Here is a 12,643-nt window from a genome sequence, read left to right as displayed (position 1 = left end):
CTAGAAGGTAGCGTACAAGACCTTCTGCTTCTCAGTGCAGTGGAGGACTTCCAAAATCTTCTCGGTCTTCTTGACCCAGTCCTCCGCCACTATCGGATCAGGTCCTCTCGTAAATGTCGGAGGGTGCATGCGTGTGAACCTCTCGATGGTACACTCTGCATCAATAGGAGAGCTCTTGCGTCTCCTAACACTCCGCCCAATCTCTCGAATCATATGTCTTGCCAAACCACGAGACACAGAAGGAGACTCATCGCTTGCCGTCTCCTCGAAGCCACTCTCCAAGTTATTATCCTTGGGCTCCATTCTAAAAACAGAATAGGAATCGGTTAGAATTCATATATCGTACGCAGTTAACACAATCATAGACTTAATCATGTCAACTATTACTCTCACAGGTCTAAGTCTGCCCCGTCACACCAACACGAATCCATCAATGGTCTGCCCTGCCTTTACTAGAATCATTATTCCAGGAAAAACACGAAATATTACCGACACATCCCGATCTAGCAACAAAACAACCCTCGACCAAAACTACCCATTTCCTACATCCTATACTCTGGTATGTACACATCAATACTCCTAACCAAGTCTACAAGACCTAATAACCTAGTTAACTCTGATACCAAGCTGTCACGCCCCAAACCCGCGAGTGGGTCCCAGGTGTGAATATAGTAATCTAACATGTCTTTGTATCAATTAAAACATACATGATACAACACAAAAAGAGGGTCTGACCCCGTGGGTGAACAGATACCCTATATACATACACATAAACATCCATACTCATCAAAATACGCAGCAGAATACAGTCTTTTTATACACATATTGTAAGAACCTGAACCGTGATAAATGGGCTTAAATAAATAAGAGAGGGGCAAATTGGGAATTTGGCAGATTTTGTCGACGAAGCCAGATTTCTTCAACTAAGCCTTTGTTCTTCTCGTCGATGAAATTCAGAGACTCGTCGACGAGGAGAAGCCAAAGAGTCTCAGAAAAATTGGTAATCTCAGATTCGTTGACGAGGCCACCGATTCGTCGACGAATTAGGCAGGGTCAAAGGGCTATAAATAGGAATTTTCATTTCTTCCAAGCTAAGTAACTTCAAATATCTCTCTCTCTCTCTCTCTCTCTCTCTCTAAACCTCTCCCTACTCTCTCTCTCTCTCTCTCTTTAGATTTCTTCACCGATCGTTGATGGAATCAAAAAATCTGAAGTTACCACGAGGATCATGGAAGGATTCTCTACAATTTCTATGGATTGGGATCTCGTTTCAGAGATCTTTGGGTTTTGACAGAAAATTGAGGTAAGGCTCGGTTTTCATTTCTGATCTGGTAGTTTTGTAGGTAACTATCTTGTGAACATATTCTGTACTGTGATTTGTAGGTTTTGGAACTCGGTTCGCTGTTTAGGGACCTTGAAGTTTGGGATTTGTTATTTGGGGAAAAGGTAAAGGGAACTATGTTTATATTGGTTATTTTTGAAATTGGACTCGGTGGAACTGTGGTCCACGGTCCTATGTGTGTTTTGGCTACTCATTTGGGGGGGATCTAATGGGGAAAATGATGGGGTTTTCGTTATTATAGTTTTGGGAAAAAATGGGCAACGGGCTGAATCCCTGGTTTTGATAAAAACCTATGTATATGATGATTTATACTGTGTTATTGGGATGGTCGTGCCTTGACTTGTTTAAACTATATTTTTTTGGAAAACCATGATTTAGATTACCAAATGGGTGTGGTTTGTTTGGTTATATGAGCATGCATGTGTGTGTGATATGTTGAAATTCTAGTAGGAATGGGGTTCCGAATTGTTCCAGGTACTGAGAGTTCCAACTCTATATCCGAGGGCATGAGCCTATTTCGGCAGATAAAGCCAAAGGGTGTGGATCCACTAGTTAGCGCCGGTACAATGCCATGGGATTCAGGGACTAGCCATGTGCCAGTGGCGCCGTGCTTCGCGGGTTGGCTACGGGCCAACGCCGGATTGTCGCAAACTGGCTTCGAGCCGAAGGGTGTGACGACACCGGGTTTGCTGATCATGTGTGTGTGTGTGTGTATGCACTGTGTAAACTAGTACTGGACTGCATTTAACTATGTGTATGTTGTATCATGATAACACTCAAATGCCACACACCGATATAACCTGTGTTCTTCCTTATTGAGAGGTGTCTCACCCCTACTATACGTACATTTTTACAGGTCCTTTGAGTAACCAGAACTAGCGTCCTGGTGTTGGGAGTGTAGTGGTCGGTGTACTACGTTTAGCGCTTGGGTAAGTGCTAGGACTATATTTTTGTTGGGTTGCCATTTTGATATGCATTTGGGCACCCGGTTGTACATTTTGATAGAGCCATGTTTTGCTCTTGTATAGACTTTGGTATGGTACTATATATGATGTTATAGAATGACATTTTTTCGCTGCGTATATGACTGTGGTTGGATGTGTTTAGGGTGCTTGGGAACCCCACGGGGTCGAACCCTCATCCATTGTACTGTATCTTTGGATGTTTTATCAGATACAAGGACAGGGTAGTTACATTTTCACCCTTGAGTCCCATTTCGGGGTTCGGGGCATGACAACTTGGTATCAGAGCTAATCAGGTTACTAGATCTTGTAGACTTGGTTAGGTTTAGCTGTGAGTATATACCAGAGTATAGGATGTGGATATGGGTAGAGTTGGTTGAGGGTTGTTCGGTTGCTAAATCAGGATTTTTTGACGGTATTCTGTGTTTTTCCTGGAATGACGATTCCAATAAAGGAGGGCAGATCATTGATGACTTTCGTGTCGGTGTGATAGGACAGACCTAGACTTGGTAGGGAGTAGTTAACACGATTAGTGTAGATCACTGTGTTAACTGTATCTATTGTAGAGATACTGATAGATTCCTATTGTGTTACAGTATGGAGCCCAAGGATAATAACCTAGGAAGTGGCTCCGAGGAGACTGCAAGTGACGAATCTCCTTCTGTGCCTTGAGGTTTGACGAGGCAGGTATTGTAGGAGATCGGATGGAGTGTGAGGAGACGCTAGCGCTCTCCTACTGCTGCAGGGTGCACTATTGAGAGGTTCACATGCACACATCCTCCGATGTTCTCTAGGGGACTGACCCGACGACAGCAAAGGACTGGATGGAGAAGACTGAGAGGATTCTAGAAGTCTTGCACTGCACGGATGGACAACGAGTCCTCTATGCTACTTTCCAGCTGTCTGGGGAGGCGGGTCGATGGTGGACTGTAGTGAGTCTGTTAGAGAAGCAAAGAGCTGGTCCTGAGGAGATGACGTGGAGCCGTTTCAAGGAGGTGCTCTTTGATAGATACTTCCCGACTTCAGTACGTGATGCGAAGGCAAATGAGTTTTCTACACTGACTTAGGGGAGTTTGATGGTGCAGGGGTATGCGGCTCGATACATAGAGTTGTCCCGCTTTGCACCATGTATGATCTCAAGTGAGTATGAAAAAACTCGGAGGTTTGAGAAGGGTTTGAGGAAGGATATCTGTAGACTGGTGGGTATGCTTCAGATTCGTAAGTTCTCAGTGTTGGTAGATAAAGCCATAGTGATTGAGATCGGTATCCGAGAGGATAAGGCGGATCGAGAATTGAGGAAGAGGACAGTACCTTCTGGTTCTCAGACAGGATCTCGTCAGGGATCGTGGAAGAAGAGGAGCAAGGGCTCGAGTTATCGTCAGAATACCGAGCGCCAAGATTCCCAGATGAGCCCGACTGGTGGTCGTTGTACCAGGTGCCACAGATGACACGAGGGTGAGTGTCAGTCATTTGAGGGTAACTGTTACAACTGTGGCCAGCCAGGTCACATGGCTCGTGATTGTCGAGCACCGAGGCGGGATGTTCCTGCATCTAGTGTGAACTGAGGGAGCAATCAAATACCTCGGGGAATCGTCCAGATGAATATAGCTCCGGTCAGAGTATACTCTCTTACTCCAACGGACGCTGAGCATGCAGGTAACGTGGTGACAGGTACCTTATTATTGCTTTCGAATAAAGCTTTTGTTTTATTTGATTCGGGTGCAACCCATTCCTTTGTGTCTATGAATTTTGTGGAATGATGTGGGGTTGAGACCCGAGACATGAATGAAGTGTTATTTGTTACTGCGCCATCGGGGAGTGTATCTTTCTATAGGAAGATGTTGATAGACTTCCCAGTGGAAATTCAGGGAAAGATGCTACCGGTAAATCTTATTATATATGACATGTTGGGATTTGATGTTATCCTAGGGATGGATTGGTTGTTCTCCAGTTATGCTGTGATCGACTGTCGTAGGAAGGTGGTAGTTTTCAGACCTCCTGGGGAGCAGGAGAATGAATTCGTGGGATCGTGTGTGCGTCCAACGCCACAGATTCTGTTGGCACTACAGGCGAGGAGGTTACTCTTGTACGGATGTCAAGAGTACCTAACTTGTATGAAGGAACCGTTGTGGGATGAGTTGAGACTCAAGGACATTTGAGTAGTCAGCGAGTTCCCAGATGTGTTTCCAGATGATTTACCTAGTTTACCTCCAGATCGTGAGGTGGAGTTTGCGATAGAGTTGCTGCCTGGTAAGGTACCGATCTCTAAAACTCCGTACCGGATGGTTCCAATAGAACTTCGCGAGTTGAAGGAGCAGTTATAGGAATTACTGAACAGGGGATTCATTCGACCTAGTGTTTCACCCTGGGGAGCTCCAGTACTGTTTATGAAGAAGAAGGCGGATCGATGCGGATGTGCATTGATTACCGTGAGATTAACAAGGTAACTGTGAAAAATCGTTATCCTTTACCTCGTATAGATGATCTTTTTGACTAGTTACATGGCACGCGGGTCTTTTCGAAGATCGAATTGCGGTCAGGATATTATCAAGTGAGGGTTCGAGCAGAGGATGTAGGGAAGACAGCTTTCCGAACCAAATATAGCCACTATGAATTCTTAGTCATGCCTTTTGGGTTGACGGATGCTCCAACGGTGTTCATGGATCTGATGAACAAGGTTTTCCATGAGTACCTAGATCAATTCGTAGTGGTATTCATTGACGACATTCTAGTATACTCGAGGAGTATGGAAGAGCACGTGGAACATTTGAGGTTAATGTTACAGATTCTACGAGAGAAGAAGTTGTATGCTAAACTGAAGAAGTGTGAATTCTGGTTGAGTCAGATTGCGTTCTTAGGCCATGTGGTTACTTGGGATGGTATATCAGTTGATCCTAGCAAGATTGAAGCTGTGGTCGACTGGGTAAGGTCGAAGAATGTGCAGGAGGTTCGCAGTTTTCTAGGACTGGCGGGTTATTATCGTCGATTCGTAGAGGGCTTCTCTAAACTATCTGGACCTCTGACACGATTGACCAGGAAAGGAGTGCAATTTGAGTGGGCCAGTGATTGCAAGCAGTGCTTTCAAGAGAAGCACAGGCTGGTTACTGCTCCGGTGTTGACCATTCCTTTAGGGGATGGTGGGTTTGTGATTTATAGCGACACGTCTCTAAAAGGTTTGGGATGTGTGCTTATGCAGTAGGGTAAGGTAGTGGCGTATGCTTCTCGGCAACTAAAAGAGTATGAGAAGAACTACCCTACGCATAATCTGGAATTGGCTGTTGTGGTATATGCATTGAAGATCTGGCGACACTATTTGTATAAGGTGCAGTGTGAGATCTTCACTGACCATAAGAGCCTCAGGTATTTCTTCACACAGAAGGAGTTGAACATGAGGTAGAGACGTTGACTTGAATTGATTAAATATTACGATTGTACGATCAGTTATCACCTGGGGAAGGTTAATATGGTAGCTAATGCGTTAAGTCGGAAGTTAGGGCCTATGGCTGTATTTGTGATTGTAACTCAATGTCACATCAAATGGGATTTGGAGAGCTCAGGTATAGAGTTGGTGGTTGGTGATCATCAGGCTTATCTTACTAGTTTGGTGGTCCAACCGACCCTATTTGAGCGTATAAAAGCCGCGCAGGCTAGTGATACAGAGTTGGCAGAGGTTATGAAAAAGGTACAGCAGGGACTGACTACAGAGTTTAACATCTCTGATGGAGGTGTGTTGAGGTTTGGGACCAGGATATGTGTTCCGAAAGACGATGAGATCAGGAGGATGATTTTAGAGGAAACGCATCGTTTTATGTATACGATACATCCTCGCGGTACAAAGATGTATCGAGACTTGTGCGAGACCTTCTGGTGGTCTGGTATGAAGAGGCAGATTCCTCAGTTCATGGAACATTGTCTGACGTGTCAGCAGGTAAAAGCTAAACATCAGAGGCCGGCAGGGCCGTTGTAGCCTTTGCCTATTCCGGTGTGGAAATGGGAGCATATTTCCATGGATTTTGTGACCGGATTGCCACCAGCGCTTCACGGGTAGAATGCTATATGGGTGATCGTGGATAGATTGACGAAATCTGCTCATTTCATACCAATGAAAGTTGGCTATCCTTTGAGTAGGCTAGCAGATTTGTATGTACATGAGATTGTGAGAATGCATGGGGTGCCGGTGTCCATTGTGTCAGATCGAGATCTGAGGTTTACTTCTCGATTCTGGACGAGTTTATAGGAGGCACTGGGGACGAAGCTTACTTTCAATACAGCATTCCATCCCCAAACCGATGGACAGTCGGAGAGGACGATACAGATTTTAGAAGATATGTTGCGAGCTTGTGTGTTAGAATTTGGTGGTAGCTGGATACAGTTTATGCCACTTGTAGAGTTCGCTTATAGCAACAGCTTCCAATCTAGTATCAGGATGGCACCGTTCAAGGCCTTGTATGGTCGGAGGTGTCGATTTCCTTTGTGTTGGGATGAGGTTGGTGAACGTCAGGTGTTAGGACCTGAACTTGTGCAGCAGGCTTCTAAGAAGGTGGGTTTGATCCAGGAGAGGATTAGATAAGTTCAGAGTCGGCAGAAGAGTTATGCAGATATTCTCCATCGTGAGTTAGAGTTTGAAGTGGGAGGTAAGGTATTTCTACATATCGCTCCGATGAGAGGGGTGATGAGATTCGGCAGGAAGGGCAAGCTAAGCCCGAGGTATATCGGACCATTTGAGGTACTTGAGCGAGTGGGTCCGATAGCCTACAAGATTGCATTACCTCCAGCACTTTCGAGGGTCCACGATGTGTTTCACGTATCCATGTTGAGGAGGTACGTGTTGGATCTTTCACATGTTATCAGCTACGATGATTTGGAAATTGGGGATACTTTAGCGTATGAAGAGATACCTATTCAGGTTCTGGACCGTAAAGTTCAGAAGCTTCGTACCATAGAAATACCATTAGTGAAGGTATTGTGGCAAAACTAGGAGGTTGAGGAAGCTTCTTGGGAACTGGAAACGGAAATACACCTGAAGTATCCACAGTTGTTTTGAGCACTTGTACATGATCCTACTGTGGGTTGGGGTAGGTGGTTAGTCGTCGGGAGTGTGTGTGTATTGTGAACTCCTGAGACTATTGTTTATGTAACCATGGTATTCCTTCGCCATAAGTGAGGGTATGTATGTGTATGTGTATGATGGGACTGCGTTGTAGTAGTCGCCAGTTTATTCTTGGTAGATCGTATTTGGGTATTCTGGATATGACTTTATGAATGAGAGATGGCAAATTTCGAGGACGAAATTTTTGTAAGGAGGGGAGATTGTAAGAACCCGAACCGTGATAAATGGGTTTAAATAAATAAGAGAGGGGCAAATTGGGAATTTGGCAGATTTCGTCGATGAAGCCAAATTTTGTCGACGAAGCCTTTGTTCTTCTCGTCGACGAAATTCAGAGACTTGTCAACGAGGAGAAGCCAAGGAGTCTCAGAAAAATCGGTGATCGCAGATTCGTCGACGAGGCCACTGATTCATCGACAAAGTCAGTGGAAGATTCGTCGACGAAGGCCCCATTTCATCGACGAATTGGGCCGAGTCAAAGGGCTATAAATAGGATTTTTCATTTCTTCCAAGCTAAGTAACTTCAAATATCTCTCTCTCTCTCTAAACCTTTCTCTACTCTCTCTCTCTCTCTCTATATTTCTTCACCGATCGTTGATGGAATCGAAAATCATAAGTTACCACGAGGATCGTGTCAGAATCTTGTTTCGGAGATTTTTGGGTTTTGACGAAAAATCGAGGTAAGACTCGATTTTCATTTCTGATCCTGTAGTTTTGTAGGAAATTATCTTGTGAACATATTCTGTACTGTGATTTGTAGGTTTTGGAACTTGATTCGCTGTTTAGGGACCTTGGAGTTCGGGATTTGTTATTCGGGGAAAAGGTAAGGGGAACTATGTTTATATTGGTTATTTTTGAAATCAGATTCAGTGGAACTATGGTCAACGGTCCTGTGTGTGTTTTGGCTACTCATTTGGGGGGGGGGATCTAATGGGGAAAATGATGGGTTTTTCATTATTACAGTTTTGGGAAAAAGGGGGCAACGGGCTGAAACCCTTGTTTTGATAAAAAAAACTATGTATATGATGATTTATACTGTGTTATTGGGATGGTCGTGCCTTGACTTGTTTAAACTGTATTTTTTTGGAAAACCATGATTTAGATTACCAAATGGGTGTGGTTTGTTTGGTTATATGAGCATGCATGTGTGTGTGATATGTTGAAATGCTAGTAGGAACAGGGTTCTGAATTGTTCTAGGTATTGAGAGTGTCCGACTCTATATCCGAGGGCGTGTGTTTATCGCCTGCCACGTAGGCAAGAGTGTCCGACTCTATATTCGAGGGAGTGAGCCTATTCCGACAGATCAGGCCGAATGGTGTGGATCCACCAGTTAGCGCCGGTACGATGCCATGGGAGTCAAGGACTAGCCATGTGCCGGTGGCGCTGTGCTTCGCGGGTTGGCTACGGGCCCAAGCCGAATTATCGCGGACTGGCTTCAGGCCGAAGGGTGTGATGACACCAGGTTTGCCGATCATGTGTGTGTGCGCGTGTATGCACTGTGTAAACTAGTACTGGACTGCATTTAACTGCGTGTATGTAGTATCATGATAACACTCAAATGCCACACACCGATATAACTTGTGTTCTTCCTTACTGAGAGGTGTCTCACCCCTGCTGTACGTACATTTTTACAAGTCCTTCGAGTAACCGGAACTAGCGTCCTGGTGTTGGGAGTGTAGTGGCCGATGTACTGTGTTTAGCGCTTGAGTAAGTGCTAGGACTGTATTTTTGTTGGGTTGCCATTTTGATATGCACTTGGGCACCCAGTTGTACGTTTTGATAGAGCCATGTTCTGCTCTTGTATAGATTATGGTATGGTACTGTATATGATGTTATAGAATGACCTTTTTTCCGCTGCGTATATGATTATGGTTGGATGTGTTTAGGGTGCCTAGGAACCCCACGGGGTCGGACCCTCATCCATTGTACTGTATCTTTGGATGTTTTATCAGATACAGGGACATGCTAGTTACATTTTCACCCTTGGGTCCCATTTCGGGGTTCGGGGCGTGACACATATAGTATCATCTAGAGTCTACACAAAACTAGAATATACACTCCCAGAGTTACAACATACCCCGGGCGTCTACAAAAACCATCCCAACAACCCGGATACAAAAACCTGTACCTAACGGTACCAGTAGTAGCTAATGGCACCCCTGCTTCTAGATGCTAGGATGCTAATTACGGCTACCTGAAGGACCTGAAAAACATTGTACGTATGTTCGGGGTGAGACACCTCTCAGTAAAGAAGAAAACAGGTTATATCAGTGTGTGGCATACCAGTGTTATTTTACATACTTCATAACACGATAAAATACAATACAGTTCGAAACATTTCCATACAGTTTCATATAGTTACATACAGTTCCAGTATTTGCACAAAACCATTTTAGTACATATGATACCCAAAACATACGGTCAATGTCGTCACACTAGTACGCAACTACACAAGGTTACCTAAATCTCACAGCGATTACATTGCTACATACGCAATTACGCTGCGACAACCAAGGCCCAATAGTGATTACATTGCTCTATACGCAACTACATAAGGTTACTTGAGTCTCACAGCGATTACATTGCTACATACGCAACTACGCTGCGACGACCGAGGTCCACAGTGATTACATTACTCCATACGGTGTAGAACATACCCATCGGTGACCAGCCGAAACATACTAGTGATATTTCACACCTCGGATATAGAGCCGGCCACTCTCGCCCACGGTAGTTAACCGGTATATGGCGCAGTGTACGGCAATTAGCCGCCACATAGTTGTTTTGGCGTACGGTAATTAACCGCCCCTAGCCGATTTCATAAACCTAGAATCATTTTTGAAACTCATGTTCCTATACATTTCAACGTACGGTAATAAGCCGCCACATAATTGTTTTACAAATACCTGGAACAAAAACATACAACCATACATACCACACTTATTTGGTTTACGGCAAATCATATTATTTACAAATTCAAGTATATAGTTTATGCAAATATGGATTACAATCACCTCAATAATACAGTTTCAACATAACCAACAACTTTCCAAACAAAGTAGAGGTGATACCCGAAATCCCCAATTTTCTCGAAAACTATAACCCGAAAATCCTGCATTTTTACCTGATAGATTTCCCTAAATAAGTTACCAAAACATACATACGATCGTAGCCTACAAGCTTACCGATCCTGATTTCGAAAATAAACTGATATAAACAGAATCCCCTTACCTTAACCCGAATTCTAACTACGAACTCTACGATCCCCAAAACTACGAACCATGACTCCAAAACCTACAAACCACAGTACAATACATACTTACAATCCATACTACTACACATATACTGAATCAGAAATGAAAACCGAGCCTTACCTCGATTTTAGCCCGAAACCTGAAATTGCTCGAAACGAAATTTCGATCCGCTAGAAACGTAGAGAATCCTTCCCTGATCCTCGCAGTAACGTCCGATTTACAAATCAGGTGACGAATAGAGAAGAAATCGAAGAGAGAGAGAGAGTTCCTTTGAGTTCTAGAGAGAGAGAGAGAGAGTGTGTGTTTAGGGAAACTTAGTCCCAAAGCAACCAAAAATATCAATTATAGGACCTTTAACCCGGGTGGATTCGTCAACGAATTGGCGCCCTTGTCGGCAAATACGCCATTAGCTTCGTTGACTAGTCAGTGGCCTCATCGATGAGCCAGATATTTCAATTCCTTCAGACCTCTCGGCATTCCCTTGTCGACGAGGAACCTTCAACATTTGTCGACAAACCTTAGTCTCATCTACGAACCCTGCTCAATTTTCCATTTTATCCTTCTTTTACACAATTAACCCATATATCACGGTTCGGGTTCTTACAGGGGATGCGCGTGTGGGCAATTATAACATGTATTTGAAGGGTCGGAGCAAATTGCACATATCTCTGCACACATCATTGTTTGCGGTCCCAGGGACAGGCATTGATCCAACTTTTTGGATATGACATGCAGAGTAGAGGCTAAGTTTTGGCTCGTGGCTAACTCATAAACTCCTTTAGGTTTAGAAGTTGATGGATTAGGTAGTTTAGGGGTGGCAATCATGTGCTGCTAAGAGTTTTCAACCAGATTGTCAAAGATAATACAAGCCTTGTTCTCGTGCTTAGTGAGGAAAGTACCTCCGCACGATGCATCAACCATGGACCTATCTCTCTTAGTCAACCCTTCATAGAAAGTTTGGACTAATTGCCACTTGGGTACCTAGTGATGTGGGCATTTACGGAGCAGATCCCTAAAGCGCTCCCAAGTCTTAAAAAAGAGTTCCCCATCCATCTGTGAGAAACTTGTGATGGCTCTCCAAAGCTGGTTAGTCTTCCTAATTGGAAAGTGATTTTTATGAAATTCATGTTGCATGGTGGCCCAGTTGGTCACCGAGTTAGGTTCTAAGGATGTCAACCATTTGGCCTTATCCTTATGAGAGAATAGGAAAAACCTAAGACGGAGAGCATCATCACTGAAATTAGGGATGTAGATGGTGGAACAAATTTCCAAGAACTTATCTAAATGCTGATAAGGATTTTCAGTAGAGTTCCCATGAAAGTCGGATAACATCGAGATGATCGAAGTCTTAATCTCAAATTGTGCCGCCTGAACATCTGAGAATTGGATGCAAGATGGCGATGTGTATGCATTAGGTACAAAGTAGTCCCTAAGAGGCCGAAGATGTTGCTCTCCCACCACAAGCAGGTAGGGAGTGTGGGGTTCCGAGATTTGTTCAGTGGGAACTGGTAGGTTATCTTTGGCCATTGCTTTCAATTCATACAACTCAGCCTTCTTCGAATTAGAGATAGGTTTCCTAAAGGGAGTTTAGTTAAGTTTATCCCACAGATTTCAATATTATAAATCTTGTGCTGGGATAAACTAGCAAGCTTAGGATATTTGCATTGTCTTTGTAAGTATCCCATAGCTTTGATTTTGTTGTGCAAAATATTTTCTACAAGCTAAAATATTTTTCAAACTACTCATGTACTTATTTCATTGAAGGAAATCTTTTGAGCTAGTTTGAATACTTGATTAACATCTTTGAAACCATGATTTGCTATTGAGATTTCATTTAGCTTGTTTCAAATATTAGCTTGCTTGAACACTCTTGTGCTTGACTAAGTATAATCATTATATTGAGTGTAGATTGCACATATACACTACTGAGCTTACAGTTCTTATATGTTTGGTGTGGATTGATTATTACTTGCGCGT

General features: G+C 43.6%; 1 non-coding gene across 1 annotated transcript; it reads left to right on the top strand.

Annotated features, from left to right (window-relative positions):
* The first annotated feature begins 11,645 nt into the window (after positions 1-11,645).
* Positions 11,646-11,751, top strand: LOC131147081 (small nucleolar RNA R71). The gene has a single exon (XR_009134607.1). It is a non-coding gene; the product is annotated as a small nucleolar RNA R71 (small nucleolar RNA).
* The last annotated feature ends 892 nt before the right edge of the window (positions 11,752-12,643 follow it).

The sequence above is a fragment of the Malania oleifera genome, chromosome 13 (genome assembly GCF_029873635.1).
Source record: "Malania oleifera isolate guangnan ecotype guangnan chromosome 13, ASM2987363v1, whole genome shotgun sequence".
Lineage (NCBI taxonomy): Eukaryota > Viridiplantae > Streptophyta > Magnoliopsida > Santalales > Ximeniaceae > Malania > Malania oleifera.
The sequence above is the reverse complement of the archived record's forward strand: the minus strand, read 5'-3'. Positions and strand labels throughout refer to the sequence as shown.